The sequence below is a fragment of the Halichoerus grypus genome, chromosome 12 (genome assembly GCF_964656455.1).
Source record: "Halichoerus grypus chromosome 12, mHalGry1.hap1.1, whole genome shotgun sequence".
Lineage (NCBI taxonomy): Eukaryota > Metazoa > Chordata > Mammalia > Carnivora > Phocidae > Halichoerus > Halichoerus grypus.
In genome coordinates, this window is record NC_135723.1 from 55,221,717 (window position 1) to 55,238,969 (window position 17,253).

Genomic DNA, 17,253 nt, shown 5'->3' on the forward strand with positions numbered 1-17,253 from the left:
TGCTTGGCAATTGGATTACTCAGTTAAAAGTTCAGAGCAGAGCCCCATTCTTCTGGCTTGTTCTTTCATGTTCAAGGCTCTTTTTGATCAGGTCTTGTCAAGAAGAGAGACTAAATAGATATGTAAGAAATGTGGGAAATAAGTACCCACTCCTCCAAAGCAAAGATCTTTTTGCAGTTGACAAAGTAATAATAACACACAATGCTTTTGATTACTTACTATGTTCCAACACCATACTCGGTGCTCTAATTCCCACAACAATCCTGCAAGACGTGGATGATCATCCCCACCTTCTAGCTGAAGAACCTCAGGTTCAGGGAGGTTAAGGAACATGCCTAGGATTACACAGCTAGCAAGAAGTGGAAGCTGGGATGGAATCAGATTAGCTTGATGCTATTATGCCACTTTGCTTCCTAAAGTTAAGTGACAAAAAGTTTCTGCCTGAGATCAGGGTTGGATCCAGGTTTTGGAGAGCCTAATGGTCATCTAATTGGGGGGAGAAAACTTCTTTAAGGAAAACAATACAAAAATATCTTACTTTTGCAATTTTTACAAAAATATAAGAGCATGTGATTACATGGTAAGGGTAAGACGTGGGGATGAAAGAAAATACCTCAAATACACTCAAGAAATGATTTGGAACACAGAGGAAACCCAAGGAGATTGGTACACTTCTTATAATTGCTTAATTGTTTTGCCTGTGGGTCACACTCTAATTCACTGTAACTGTAGCTTATAATTGAAAGGTTGTTTTAGTTAAGAAGACAACATGATGATCCTTCTATGAAAGGATTTCAGCCCAAGGCATTTAATTGTGTCTCAGAACTCAGGTCAAGTGCGTCAAAGAAACACATGCTTCTGAAAATTTTTTAAATACACACTAAATTTCCTGTCACCTGGAAGGAGTCCGGGCAAGTAACCCTCAAGCTTCATTAACATCATAGACAGCCCACCTTTGTTGGGAATTCAACATTGCAGGTTAACTTTGCCTGGTTAATAGTGAGAGAAGGTGTTTTGTAATGCCACAGGACACTTCAATAGTACCCTCCCACCGCCAAAAGTATTCATTACTGTTGAAAAATGGAGATGCTGCTGGGAAAGAGGATGTGTTGGTCAGAGCCCTCAACACATGAAGTACTTTTGGGAGGAATGGAAGTGAGAGCTTGTTTCTTTTCCTCTCAAGTTCAAAAGAATCAAAATCGTTTGATGGACTTGGACAGCCCAACCCAAATTAGGCAACAGGAAAAAGCAACAAGACCCCTAGGAGATAACTTACCATGAGGATGGGGAAAGAAAGATAGATGAAGAGATGAGCTGGGAAAAGTCAATCCCAAATCTGGATTCATTCGTGAATGTGCCCCCAACACAGCCAGCTGGAGGCCGACTCGGGCCTGTGTGTACCATAAGCATTTGGAGGTGGTAAGGCGGGGCTCTATTTGGTATAGATCCCATTTGACAATGAATTGTGCACTCCTCCCCTGTACAGTGAGGAACAACCATGGTCTCGGCTAAGATCTACAATATCCTTGGTGGCATAATTAGAGCCACAGCTTGAGACACAGCTGTTTGGCTCGGCCAGGGTCAGCAGACAGCAATCCCGAGGTTCGGCTCCAGCAACAGTAGTGATGATGCAGATGGTCACCGGGCAACAGGAACATGGCCTAGTCAGGGCATGTCTTCAGACTGCTCTGATTTCAGAAAGCAGTAGACCGGGCATCTTAGCCGACCCTGTAACAGCAGCACGTTCTGGAGTTAGAGCATCAGGGCAGCTCTGTGCAATCCTCTAGCCTCAAGAGGGTGCACTGACTTTTGGGTTTGCTAAGAAAAAAATAATACTTAGAATGACAAACATCTGGACATGAATCAGCTACCCTGGGGCTTCTTGAATATAGTTGAGAAAGAAGACTCAAAAAAGACTGGACTTCCTGCAGTCATGCATGCCACACTAAATTGTATTGTAAAAGGAAGTGTGACTGGTAAGGATCATATAAGGACATGTTTTTCCAGGTCACTCTGAATACTTCTCTTTTGCCTCTGCAGGATGCTTTTTCTCTTTGAGCTATATGAATCAGTAATCTACTTTTGCTCATTTGTATGCTTTTCTTGGAGACTTCATCATGCGTCTTCAATGACTTACATTATCTCAAACTCAATTTGCCTAAAACCCACCTTAGCAGAAAATGCTTACAAAATCAAAAAACAAAAATGAACAAAGGACATAAATAGGCAATTCACGACAGAAAAAACACAAATGGCCAAGAAACATATGAAAAGATGTTCAATCTCATTAGAAATTTTTTAAATAACACTGAAAAAACTTTTTTTTTTGCCTGTCATATTGGTAAAGGTTTCCCCAAAACCTAAGCTTGCACTGTCATAATTCAGATCTAAAGCTCTTTTTAAAAAGGTGATCCCAAGGTCTACAAGCTTGTTACCAGTTTCCTCTGTCCACTTGGGACTCTTCTCTCTCGGTGAATGATCCCTCCATTCATCAGGTTTCTTCACAAAGGGATCAAAGGAGGTCTTCTGACATTTAGAAAAGCTAAGAAAACAGTATGGGTCCAACAAAATTAATTGTTTTTTTCTAAATGTTCATTTATTCACTCTCTCCTGAGAGCAGCAGAAGATCTGGATAGATGAAAAGACATTCTTTTTATAATTTTTTTTATAATTTTTTTTTAAGATTTTATTTATTTATTTGACAGAGAGAGAGAACACAAGTAGGCAGAGTGGCAGGCAGAGAGAGAAGGAGAAGCAGGCTCCCCGCCAAGCAGGGAGCCCAATGTGGGAGCTCGATCCCAGGACCCTGGGATCATGACCTGAGCCGAAGGCAGACGCCTAACCGACTGAGCCACCCAGGCGCCCCGATGAAAAGACATTCTTACAAACCTTTCACCTGACTCTTTTCACTTGCTACCATGATGCCTTTGACGCTTTCAGGTGTCTTGTAATCCTAATACAATCTAAGCTTTTGGGGGAGGTGGAAGGAGCCCAGAACCATGTTATATTTCTTTGACTTCTGCTACAGTATTTCTCACACAGAAAATGTGAGATAAACATTCATTCATTTCTTGATTATCTTCCATACAGTATAAAAATTTCAATAATAAATTTAATTCAGAAAGGTGGATAGCATGGTTGTTAAGTACCTGAACCCTAGCGTTGGGCAGATTTAATTTCCTATCTTGACATTGCTGTTTACTAGCTGTTTCTTGACTTTCCTAAGCCTTGTCTTCTTATCTGTAAAATGGGGAGATAGTGGTATGGTTCTTGACACAAGTATGCACTCAATAATGTTATATTTGAGAAATTATCTTGTAAACAAGCTGTAATATGTAAGCCTATTAAATCTTTAGATGCTTTTTTTTATAGCAGCAATGTCCACAATAGCCAAAAAATAGAAAGCGCCCAGATGTCCATCGACAGATGAATGGGTAAAGAAGATGTTATACACACACACACACACACACACACACACACAGAGGAATATTACCCAGCCATCGAAAAGAATGAAATCTTGTCATTTGCAATGATGTGGGTGGAACTAGAAGGTATTATGCTAAGCTAAATAAATCAGTCAGAGAAAGACAAATATATGATTTCACTCATATGTATAATTAAAGAACATAGGGGAAGGGAAGGAAAAATAAAATAAGATGAAATCAGAGAGGGAGATAAACCATAAGAGACCCTTAACTATAGGAAACAAACTGAGGGTTGCTGGAGGGGAGGTGGGTAGGGGATGGGGTAACTGGGTGATGGGCATTAAGGAGGGCACATGACATACTGAGCACTGGGTGTTACATGCAACAGATAAATCACTGAACTCTACCTCTGAAACTAATAATACACTATATGTTAATTGATTGGTTTAAATTTTTAAAAAAATGAATGTGATTTTAAGTTGAAAAATAAAATACCAGGCAAAGCAGATGCCCACTACAAAAGGGAAAAAAAATCTTTGGATGCTTTTTTAAAAGTACTGAGCAGTTCAAATAACAAAGTGTTTTTGCTCACATGTATATAAAATCTCCATGACCTCATAGCTGCTTTTTTTAAAAAAACAACTTCACTGAGGTATAATGGGCGTACAATAAGTTGCACATAAAGTATACAATTTGTTAATTTATATGTAATAATATTTGTAATAATAATATATATCACATTATGAACACTTAAGTTGTTTCCATATCTTGGCTATTGTGATTAATGCTGCAATGAATGTGGGAGTACAGATGTCTCTTTGAAATCTTGATTCATTTCCTTTGGATATATATGCAGAAGTGGGATTGCTGGATCATATGGTAGTTCTATTTTTAACTTTCTGAGGAACCTCCATACTGTTTTCTCTTGTTGCTGTACATTCTCATCAATAGTGCAAAAGGATTCCTTTTTCTCACATCCTTACCACTTGTTATCTCTTGTCTTTTTGACGATATCCATTCCAAAAGGTGTGATGTGATCCTTCATTGTGGTTTTGATTTGCATTTTCCTAATGTTTTGTTGAGCACATTTTAATGTACCTATTAGCCATGTCTATGTCTTCTTTGGAAAAATGTCCATTTGGGTCCTCTACCCATTTAAAAATCAGATTGTTTTTTGCTATTGAGTTGTATGAGTTCCTTATATAGTTTGATTATTAACCCCTTATAAGCCAGTTTGTTTGCAAATATTTTCTCCCATTCCATAGATTGCCTTTTTATTTTGTTGATTCTTTTGCTGTGCTGAAGCATTTTATTTTTATGTAGTCCCACTTATATTTGCCTTGGTTGCTTGTTCTTTTGATATCATATCCAAAAAAGTCATTGTCAAGACCAATGTCATGGAGTCTTTGACCTATGTTTTCTTCTAGGAGTTTTATAGTTTCTACTCTTATGTTTAATTACCTAATCCATCTTGAGTTAATTCTTATAAGTGGTGTAATTTAGGGGTCCAATTTCATTCTTTTGCATGGGATTGTCCAGTTTTTCCAAGCCATTTATTATAGAGCCTATCTTTTCCCCATTGAGTTTTCTTGGCTCCTTTGTCAACTATTAGTTACCCTTACAGGTGAGGGTTTATTTTCGGACTCTCAATTCTATTCCATTGGTAGATGTGCCTATTTTATGCCAGTACCATACTGTTTTGACTATTATAGCTTTGTAGGATAGTTAAAATTGGGAAGTGTGGTGCCTCCAGTTTTGTTCTTCTTTCTCAACATTGCTTTGGTTATTCAGGGTCTTTTGTGGCTCCACAAAAATTTCAGGATTCTTTTTTTCCATTTCTATGAAAAATGCCATTGGAATTTTGATAAGGATTGCCTTGAATCTATAGATGGCTTTGGGTAGTAGGGACCTTTAACAATATTAATTTTTCTAATCCATGAATGTGGGCTATCTTTCCATTTGTTTGTGTACTTGTGAATTTTACAATTTTTCTCTTGGTATTTATTTCTAGTTTCATATCACTGTGGTCAAAAAAGATACTTGGCATGATTTCAATCTTCTTAAATTTGCTAAGACTTATTTTGTGACCTACCATATGATCTATCCTGGAGAACGTTCTGTGTGTGCTCGAAAAGAATGTGTATTCTGCTGTTGCTGGATGGAATGTTCTGTGTATGCTGTATATGTTGTAAGGTCTATTTGTCTGTTTGGTCTAAAGTATAGTTTAAGTTCAACATTTTTTTTTTGATGGTCTAGCTGTTGTTGAAAGTAGGGTATTGAAGTCCCCTACTATCATTGTATTGTCTATTTTTCCCTTCAGATCTGTTAGTATTTGCTTAATATATTAGGTGCTCTAATGTTAAGTGCATGTGTATTTACAATCATTATATCCTCTGGATTAATTTTCTACTTTATCATTATATAATGACCTTCTTTGTCCCTTGTCATAGCTTTTGAGTTAAAATCTATTTTGTCTGGTATAAGTACAGCTATCCCTGCATTCTTTTGGCTTCCACTTGCACAGAATATTTTTTTTTGTAACCCTTTCCTTTGAGCTTATGTGTGTCCTTAAAGATGAAGTGAGCCTCTTGTAGGCAGTATATTGTTGGGTCTTGCTTTTTTATCCATTCAGCCACTCTATGCCTTTTGATTAGATAATTTAGTCTACTTAAATTTAGAGTAATTATTGATACAGAAGACTTACTAATGCCATTTTACTCATTTTGTCTGGCTCTTTTATAGTTCTCTTATTCTTTTTTTTTTTAAGATTTATTTATTCACTTGAGAGAGAGAGCAGGGGAGGGGCAGAGGGAGAGGGAGAGAGAATCCCAAGTAGAGCTCGGAGCCCGATGTGGGACTCAATCCCGTGATTCCATGATCACACCCCGAGCCAAAATCAAAAGTTAGACGCACAACCAACCGAGCTGCCCAGGTGCCCCTGTAATTCTCTTGTTCTTTTCTTCTTCTCTCACTTTCTTCCTTTGTGAATTAATAATTCTCCATATATGTTAAGAAAGAAAAAAAGAAGAAGAAGAATGTAGCAGGAGGGGAAGAATGAAGGGGGGGAAATCGGAGGGGGAGAAGAACCATGAAGAGACGATGGACTCTGAAAAACAAACTGAGGGTTCTAGAGGGGAGGGGGTTGGGAGGATGGGTTAGCCTGGTGATGGGTATTGAGGAGGGCACATTCTGCATGGAGCACTGGGTGTTATGCATAAACAATGAATCATGGAACACTATATCTAAAACTAATGATGTAATGTATGGGGATTAACATAACAATAAAAAAATTAAAAAAAAAAAAAAAAAAATAATTCTCCATAGTGGTATGCTTTGACTCCCTCTCTGTCTTTTGTGTATCTACTGTAGGTTTCTGCATTGTGGTTACCATGAGTCTATATAAAACATGGTATATTTATAGTATACTTTATATTGATAACAACTTAACTCTAATTGCATACCAAAACTCTATCTTTTACCCTTTTATGTTTTTGATGTCACATATTTCCCCCTTTTATATTGTTTATTCATTAACAAAATATTGTAGCTATAGTTATTTTTAATACTTTTATCCTTTACTTTTTTACTAAGGTTAAGTGGTAAACACATCACTATATTATCCTATTAGAATATTCTGAACTTTGACTACATACTTAACTTTACCTGTGTGTTGTATATTTTCATATGTTACCAAATAGCATCCTTTCATTTCATCTTGAAAAAATTCCTTGCAGCATTTCTTGCAAGGCAGGTCTAGTAATGATGAACTCCCTGTTTTTGTTTGTCTGGGAAAGTCTTTATCTCCTTCATTTCTAAAGGATGACTTTGCTGGATAAAGTATTCTTGGATGGCAGTTGTTTTTTTCTTTCAGCTCTTTGAATGTATCATCCCACTTGCTATTCTAAGATTTCTGTTGAGAAATTGGCTGATCAACTTATGGGGGTTCCCTTGTAAGAGACAAGCTTCTTTTTTTCCTGCCACTTTTAAGCTATTTTCTTTGTCTTCAATTTTTGACAGTTTTATTACACTGTGTGTCTTGGAGATCTTTTTTAATTGAATTCTTAGGGAGACCTATAAGCTTCATGAACTTGGATGGCCAAATCTCACCCCAGATTTGAGAAGTTCTTGGCCATTATTTCTTTAAATAAGACTTCTGCCCCCTTCTCCCTCTCTTCTCCTTCTCTTCTCCTTCTGTGCCTTCAGTAACTCGCAGGCCACTTCTTTTGATGGTATCTTATAGTTTGTGTAGGCTTTCTTCAATCTTTTTCATTCTTTTTTCTTTGTTCTCCTCGGACTGGATAATTTCAAACGTCTTGTCTTCTGCTTCATAGATTCTTTCTTCTGCTTGATCCATTCTGTTGTTTTTTTTTGGGGGGGGGTCTTTTTATTAATTTAAATTCAATTAATTAACATCTAGTGTATTACTAGTTTCAGACGTAGAGTTCAGTGATTCATCAGTTGCATATAACACCTAGTGCTCAGTACATCATGTGCCCTCCTTAATGCCCATCATCCAGTTATCCCATCCACCTACCCCATGCCCCTCCAGCAACCCTCAGTTTGTTTCCTATGATTAAGAGTCTCTTATGGTTTGTTTCCCTCTCTGATTTCATCTTGTTTTATTTTTCCAGGTTTGTTTCTTTTAGTAAACAAGAATCATGCTGTTTGTATTGTTCTTTGATGTGCTTGTTGAGATGTTCTCAGCCTAGCACACTTCTTTTATCCAGTATATATTCCACAGCATTAGTGTCACTATTTGGGTTGCTTCATTCTGCTGTTATAATTATGCCCACTTTTGTGAATAAACTTGAGCACAGGGGCTGGAATTTGAGGGGACTAGTGTCAGTTTTAGTCCTTGTCAATCTGAGGTGAAGACATGTTGACTTGGCATTGAGCAGGTGGCAGGCAGTGCATGCTGACTTGGGCAGGAGGGTGGCTGGACTGTGGATTTGAGACCCACAGGTTAATGGAATTGTGTGTGATGGGGACATGTTTGGTTTTGCTTCTGGCCATGAATAACTTTAACTTTTGTTTTTCTAGGAAACTCTATCTCTCCTTCTATTCTGAATGAAAGCCTTACTGGATAGAGTATTCTTGGCTGCAGATTTTTTTCCCTTTTAGTGCTTTGAATATACTGTGCCACTTTCTTCTGGCCTACAAAGTTTCTGCTGAAAAATCCATTGATAGCTTTAGGGGGTTTCCCTTGTATATAATTGCTCTCCTTTTTCTTGCTGCTTTTAAAATTCTCTCTTTATCACTACTTTTGGCCATCTTATTTACTTTTTGTCTTGGTGCAGACCTCCTTGGGTTGGTGGGCTCTCTGTGCCTCCTGGATCTGAATTTCTCTTTCCTTCCCCAGATTCAGTAAGTTTTCAGCTATTATTTCTTCAAATAAATCTTCTGCCCCCTTTTCTCTTTCTTCTCCTTCTGGGATCCCTATCATGCAACTGTTATGCTTGACAATGTCACTGAGTTCCCTGGGTCTATTCTCATTTTGTGTATTTTTTCCGCCTCTCATCTGCTCAGCTTGATTACTTTCCATTACTCTGTCCTCCAGGTTACTGATACGTTCTTCTGTTTCCTCTTTTTTTTTTTTTTTTAATTTTCACAGAATATTTTTTATTACTCTACTCCTTGTACTATGTATGGAAACAGTATGGTTCATTTTTTTTTTTTTAAGATTTTATATATTTATTTGACGGAGAGAGACACAGCAAGGGAGGGAACACAGCAGGGGGAGTGTGAGAGGGAGAAGCAGGCTTCCCATGGAGCAGGGAGCCCAATGCAGGGCTCAATCCCAGGACCTGGGATCATGACCTGAGCCGAAGGCAGACGCTGAACAACTGAGCCACCCAGGCGCCCCAGTATGGTTCATTTTTAAGTCCAAGAGAAGAGATAATTCACAGATAGCCAGAATTCACTGACAGAATGAAACTTCTAAATTTCTTAATTTAAAATTAAAAAGTAATTTAACTACAGGCAGCATCAGGTAGACTAGGCTCCCATACTGACCCCTATAAAACTAGGTTTTCGTCTATTAGAGAAGCCTCTTCTTGCCAGAACTGGTTTTCCTGCTCAGTAGGTTCCGGAGTGGGTCACCATATTGCTCGCTGGACCCCCGACAGCTGCCCATGGTCTGCTAAGTGACGGAAGACAATACAACTAAGCCTCCAGTGCCGCTTCACACCACATGGACAGGACGTCATAACACACTGATTTCAGATTCTAACAGGACAGGTATCCCAAGGAAGGGCAGCAATTTCTCCATCAGCCACTGCCTGAAGATCTTTTGGCAAAATGGTATTCTTCCTGAGTAAATTGATCTGTAGCCTCTCATATGCATATTCATAGGCCATTTTTCGTCTCTTCACATCAGGCAACATTTTCCAGTCTACCTAATAACCTTGAACTTGGCCTGAAGGTGATGAAGGAACCACCTGCCAGACAGTCCGCAGCAGAGAGCCCAGCACGGAAGCAGCCATGTTGTCTGCTTCTTCCTCTTTTTTGTTATTTATTCCAGGCAGTCTATTTTTAATTTCATTTAGTGAGTTCATGATCTCTAATTGGTTCTTTTTTAGATCTCCTATCTTTTTGTGGAGGGTCTCATGGAGGTCCTGCACTCCTTTCTCAATTTTAGTGAGTATGTTTATGAGCATTACTTTAAATTTGCTATCAGACATATTACTTATCTCCATTTTGTTTAGGTCTCTTGCTATGATTTTGTTCTGCTCTTTCATTTAGGACATATTCCTCTGTCTCCTCATTTTGTCTATTGCCGTGTCTGTTTCTAAGTGTTAGGAAAGTCAGCTATGTCTCCCACACTTGAAGGTAGTGGCTTTATGAAGAAGAGGTCCTGTAGTGCCCCCCAGTGCAATGTCTCCTTTTCACCAGAAGATGGTCTTCAGGGGTGTCTCCTATGTGTGTTGCTGCAGGGGTGTCCTGCCGCTGTGGCGGAGCTGTGTTTGCCTTCAGTCCAGCCTGCGGTGGCTCTCTGCCTGTTGTGGGCAAAGTCTGGTGCCTGCAGTGTTAGAGGGCCAGTCAGGGGCTGCCTTGGGCTTGAGTTGAGTCAGACCAGGTGTTTGCCAGAGATGCAGTAGCGCCAAACTGCAGGGCACTTTCCCTGTGCTGTGCCCTGAGAAGCCCTTATTGGTGGGTGGGGTCTGCAGTCAGACCAGCTGCCTGCCCCCGCCCACTGCTGGGGTTGCAGTCAGACTGGTGTGTAGTTATCTTCCCTCTCCCTGGAGCAGGACTCACTTTGGACTGGTGCTGGCCCTTGTCAGGGCTGCTTGCACACTGCCAGGCTTGTGGCACTGTTTTGATGGGATCTTGCCAAGAGCATTATCGGAGGGGGTAGATCCCCTGTGCTGTGGCCTCTTGTCTACACCCAGCTGCAGAGAGTCTGTTCTGCCAGTCTTCGGGTTGCTTTCTGGGTTATTTATGCTGATGTGGGTGTTCTCTAGGTGGCCACACTGCCCAAGGTGAGCCCAGCGTCCTCCTACTCCACCATCTTCCCAGCAGCCTCTGCTCCATTCTGTTGTTGATGTTCTCTGTTGCATTTTTTTTTTCCCCACTCCATTCATTGTATTCTTCAGCTCCAATACTTCTGTTTGGTTCTTTTTTTATGATTTCTATCTGTTTGGTACACTTTTGATTTTGTTCGTGTACTGTTTTCTTAATTTCATTGAATTGTCCCTGTGTTTTCTGTTGGCTCATTGAGCTTCCTTAAAACAGTTATTTTGAATTCTTTATCAGGTAAATCACAGAGCTTCATGTCTTTGGGGTTGATTACTGAAAAATTGTTGTGAGGGGCGCTTGGGTGGCTGTGTCGGTTAAGTGCCCAACTCTTGATCTCAGCTCAGGTCTCGATCTCAGGGTTGTGGGCTCGAGCCCTGCATTGGGCTCCATGCTGGGCATGGAGCCTACTTTTAAAAATGGGGGGCTGTGCCTGGGTGACTCATTCAATTGAGTGTCCAACTCTTGATTTTGGCTCGGGTCATGGTCTCGGGGTTGTGAGATCAAGCCCTGCATCAAGCTCCATGCTCAGCTTGGAGTCTGCTTAGGATTTTCTCCCTCTGCCTCTCCCCCTGCTTACTCTCTCTCTCTCAAATAAATAAGTAATCTTTAAAAAAATTAAAAATAAAAAGAAATTGTGATCCTTCGGTGATGTCATGTTTCCTTGATTTTTCATGTTTCTTGAAGTCTCACGTTGCTATCTTTACATTTGTGTAGCAGTCACCTTCTCCAGTCTTTTCCTGACTGACTGGAAGAGCGATACCTCCCATCAGTCCTGCTAGGGCTTCTGAGGCTTTCTCAGACCTTCTATGAATATGCCTGCCTCATGCCTTTTGCTTCCTCTTGTGGCAGAATTCTTAAACTCGTATGCCTTGTCTGGGTCCTGCAAAGCACCAGATCAAGTGCTGATAGCTTCCCTTTTGCTTTCCCAAAGGAGGTACTAAATTCTCAAGTTTGTGGTGTCTCCCAGGCTTACAGATTTGGACTTTCTGCATGTGCTCACTAGCTGTTTGCAAAAGCTCCCTCTCCCTGTCATTGGGAGTGTACACAGGGAGCTGGCCATGGGGTGGGAGTTTGTGTGGGTGAGGCACATAGAGTGCTGGGGGTACCTGTGGGCAATATTGAGGGGGATCTGCATGCAAGGCATCCCCAGTGGCTCATGGGCAAGCCTCCCAATGGAGTCCATGTCAGGGTTAGAGGATCTGTGTCCCTTACGCACAGTCATTCTGAGTCCTGGCTGCTATTCTCCCAGCTACGCACCACCTCTACCCCCTCACCCCTCCCACCCCACCCCCATCATGCAGCTCATGACTCAGTACTCTGGATTGTGATTAGAGAGAAATGGGCCTTTTGGGCAACATCCTGAACAGGTAGGAAAGTCAGGTGTTCATTCACATGCTTTTACTTTCTCCTATGGGAGAAATCATGAGCTGAGAAGGGCTCTCTTAGTACTGAGCTGGGCTGCCTTGTGGGAAGGTTGATGCAGGTAGAGTCCATTCCTCTTACTCTCACCACTGCATTCAGGCTTGAATTTTGTATGTTTGGGCTCCAGTGGTGTGCTGGATCTTATCTGCTGGACGCTTGGACTTCCACAAAGGCTCTCTCATCTGTGGGTGATTGCCTAAATCAGTGTTCTCCAGGATCTCCTGGACTGTGGCTAAGAGAGACAGAAGCCAGTTCAAGGGCTACTTCAGGGTCCACAGCCTAGACTGAGGTCTGTATGTCTATTACTCGACCCACAAGTAGGCAAGTGCCCTCCCAGATCCTGTGGTGTATGGTGCTGGTAGCAGAACCAAAGCCAAACAAGGCTGTAGCTGAGTCTTAGGAGTATGAAGCTCTTTTGGGTCTAGGGCTGGAACTACAGTAGGTAGGTCAGCTGCCTGGGTACAGGCCTATCCTCCCAAACAGCTCTCCTAATTCTTGGACTGCACAGGAGTTTCACAATCTCCTAACTGAATCCTGTAGTTTCCACAAGGGCACTTTTGCTCATGGATGGATATCAAATGGTTGTTGTTGAGGAGGGAATACAAGAAAGGGAGATCTTATTCAGCCATCTTGCTGACATCACCATTAGAGCTCTCCCAAATTTTTCTTCATGCCCCTTTGTAATCCTTCCCTTTTGTCCCTCCCTGATCCCAACCCATAGCCCAGGCAACCACTGATCTGCTTTCTATCAATACAGATTAGTTTGCATTGTCTAGAATTATATAAATGGACTCATACAATATGTACTATTTTTTGCCTGCCTTCTACTCAGCAAAAAATTATTTTAATATTCATCCATTTTTTGCATGTATCAGAGTTCATTCCTTTTTATTGATGCACAGTATTCCACTGTATGGATATATCACTTTCTTTTAATATCTTCACCTGTTGAACATAGAGTTGTTTCCAGCTTCACGCTATTACAAATAAGTCTTCTATAAACATTTTTTACAAATATTAGCAGGACATATACTTTCACTTCTTTGGAGGTAAATACCTATAAGTTGAATGACTGATTTATCTAGTGAGCATATGCTTACTTTTAAGAAACTGCCAAACTGTGTTCCAAAGCGGTTATACATTTTATGTTCCCACTGACCATGTATGAGAGCATCAGTTTTTTCCATATCCTCACACACTTGATGTGGTCAATCTTTTTAACTTCAGACATTCTTTTGGGTGTGAAGTGGTATCTTATTTGGTTTTAATTTGTATTTTCCTGATAGTTAATAATGCTTGTTTCCTATCTATAAATATATTTTTTGGTGAAATATCTGTTCAAATATTTTGCTTGGTTGTCTTTTTCTCCCCAAAATTGTTTCCTTTCTTCCTATTGAGTTTTGAGGGTTCTTTACATATTCTGGAAATGAGTCATTCATCAGATATGTGATTTGCAAATATTTTCTCCCAGTCTGTAGCTTGTCTTTTCATTCCCTTAACAATGACTTTTGAAGAGAAGTTCTTAATTTTTGTGAAGTCTGATTTATCAGTGCCTAGCTCACAGGGCCATGAAGATGAAGGGAGTGATATAGAGAAAATATGTAACAGTGATTACGATATAGTAAGTTCTCATTAAATGTTGATTTTTGTTGACTTTATTGAAGGAAAAATGACTTCGATAATTAAGACTAATTGTCAGCTTAAGTCCCGCAGTTCCTTACCATTTATGATTATGAGCTGTGTAAACAAAAATTGGGGCTCTGAGTTTATTGAGCATGTATCCATTGCTGGCAAGAATATAATTTGGTACAACCACTTTGGAGAGCATTTTGATAAAACGTGGTAAAGTTGACAATGCATATTTCCTCTCTAAGCAATTCCACACCTGGACCTTACTTAGAATGTCACACATATACACAAGGAGATACATATTTATATATGAGTAGCTATGTTTGGGTGATAGAAAAAAGTCTAAACAACCTAAATGTCCCCTAATAGGAAAATGGATAAAGGATGGATATTGATACAGTAAAAAATCATATTGTAGTAAAAAAAAAATGATACTTAAAGCTCTAAGTATTAACATAGATGAGCTTCATAAACATAATATTGAAGAAAGAAAACAAGGTGCAGAAAAATACTCCTTGGATTACTGCAAGCCTTTAGCTAATTTTCAGCAATCTGAAAAAGCTGATTTTGACAATTTCCCAGTGTTCTTGTCACTTTTATGGGGGAATGGATTTTCAGAGGTCCTTACTCTGCCATTTTGCAAGTTGAGGTCACACTTGTAACTTACATGCTCTATTATAAAATATATGCATGACAAGTATATTTATACCATTTTTGACTAGAATTCAATGAGTACTAAATCTTTTGCTTACAATTTTACACATCTGAAGATGTGAAAGAATTCTGCACAGATCAGCTCCTGGCTTTATATATTTCAAACTTGTTTGTCCTCCACTCCTTACACACTTTCAGTGTTGGGCACTGTAGGATATATTGTGATAAGATCTCTGGCCCTACATCTTTGCATTGGCACAGTGGACACAGGGACCATTACTGGAAGTCACACATAACATCAGAAGGGCTAAAAATAACCTAATTATATAGAAGTAACTATGATCCACAAAAGTATATGCTACTAACCCCCAACAAAATGTATCCCCAACTCAATTTGTTCTTAGTCAGTTCCCAAGAAGTCCTCATCCACTCCAATACCACTTTATAGTAAAAGAAATATGATAAGGCAAAATCAGAGTAGAATGAGACAACAGACTCAACCTATAATGGTTAGAATATCTTTTAGAAATTTTACAAAACCAAATGACCATATGAACGCATTGCTAGGACCCCAAACTTGACAGGGGTCTATTAAAGTTAGAGATCCTGAATTTTAAGCTCAGTTAACCTCACTGTAGCTCCTTCTATCTCTATCTATCTCTGTCTCTATCTCTGTCTCTGTCTCTGTCTCTATCTCTCTCTCACACACACACACACACGCACACACACACACACCCCACCTGGTCTCTCCTTTGACTTCTCTTTGGATTTCTGGTTTTGTTTTGCTTAGTTATTTGTTTGTTTTTCTCTCTATGCAGTTCCTGCAGACTGCCTTTTTCTGCTTCTCGATGCACATGGCCCGGAGATGGCTGCCTGAGCCCCTTCTACATATTCCCTGTAGAAAGACTATACTTTCAGGGATCATTTCTATAGTTTGTTACATATTCCCTGTAGAATTGCTAAGTGCCAGCTCACTAACATCTATCTGTCCATTTTCCAGAGAGAAGCTAATTGCTCTTCCCTCCACTTTATTAATTGGCTATCTTTGATTCGGGTGTTCAACTGTGATCCAATAAGCTGTACCAAGTATAAGTCCCACAGAACAAGAGCCTCTTTAGGCCCCATACTACACGTGGATAAAGGATTGAATAATCCATGGAAAATAGGAATGGGCTAACCTGATACCTCAAAAGGCAGTATACTACGGCAAATTGGTAGGTTCAAGCAATAGGTACAGCAGCCCTCGCCAAACACTTCATATGCAAATATATTGTGGATTTTCTCTAAGAACATATATCTTATTTCCCAAAGTTGTAATCACAGGGATCCTATTTCAGGGGGAGGTAGGGGAGGTGGGGATCCTATTTCAGTGGTTCACAGCCCTAGAATTCTGAGGAACACATTTTGGGGAATTCTGGATTAAATAATAGTAGTGAAATTATTAACTGAGTGAAGTAATATTGTTTGTCTCAGGGTGGCACCAATCTAAGCATTTTTGTAATCCTTATATCAGTTACATGTGGCAGGTTCTATTCTTATAAATAAAGAGACTGAGGCATGAGAGAAGTTGAGCAATTTGTCCAAAGTTGAACAACTAAAGAGTGGGGGTGCTTGACTGGCATCAGGCAAAGTTTCATGCTTAACCTCTGTGCATTATACTGAAGACTATTAAGTGTGAAATAGCATTATATATTAAAAAAACAAGGTACATACCCTAATTTAAAAAAAAATTATTGCTAAAAATTGCTAATCATCATCTGAACCTCCAGTGAGCTGTAATCTTTTTGCTGGTGGAGGGTTTTGCCTCAGTGTTGATGGTTGCTGACTGGTCAGGACGGTGGCTGCTGAAGGCTGGGGTGGCTGGGCAATTTCTTAAAATAAGACAACAGTGAAGTTTGCTGCCTCAATAGACTCTTCCTTTCACAGCTAATTTCTCTGTACCATGTGATGATCTTTGATAGCATTTTACTCATAGTAGAATTTCTTTCAAAATTGGAGTCAAGCCTCTCAAACCTTGCCACTGCTTTGTCAACTAAGTTTATGTAATATTACAAATCCTTTGTTGTCATTTAAACAATCTGCACAATATCTTCACCAGGAGTAGATTCCATCTCAAGAAACCAACTTCCTTTGCTCATCCATGAAAAACAATTCCTTATCCATTAAAGTTTTATCATGAGATTGCAGCAATTCAATCACATCTTCAGCCTCCCTTCTTTTTTTTTTTAAGATTTATTTATTTTATTTTATTTCTTTTTTTAAGATTTTTTATTTATTTTAGAGAGAGGAAGAGCACAGGGGAGGGACAGACAGAGAGAATCTTCAAGCAGACTCCCCACTGAGCAGGGAGCCTGACACGGGGCTTGATCTCACAACCCATGAGATCACAACCTGAGTCGAAACCAAGAGCTGGACGGTTAAGTGACTTAGGTACCCACGCACCCCCAGGATCTACTCTTGCTGTTTCCACCACATCAACAGTTCTGTCCTTCACTGAAGTCTTGAACCCCTCCAGGTCATCCATGAGGATTGGAATCAATTTCTTCCAAATTCCCATTAATGTTGACATCTTGGCCTCTTCCATGAGTTACAAATGTTCTTAATGACA

General features: G+C 39.8%; 1 pseudogene; it reads right to left on the reverse strand.

Annotated features, from left to right (window-relative positions):
• Nucleotides 1-9,516: 9,516 nt before the first annotated feature.
• LOC144379668 (small ribosomal subunit protein uS14m pseudogene) lies at nt 9,517-9,907 on the reverse strand (annotated as a pseudogene).
• Between the last annotated feature and the right edge of the window lie 7,346 nt (nt 9,908-17,253).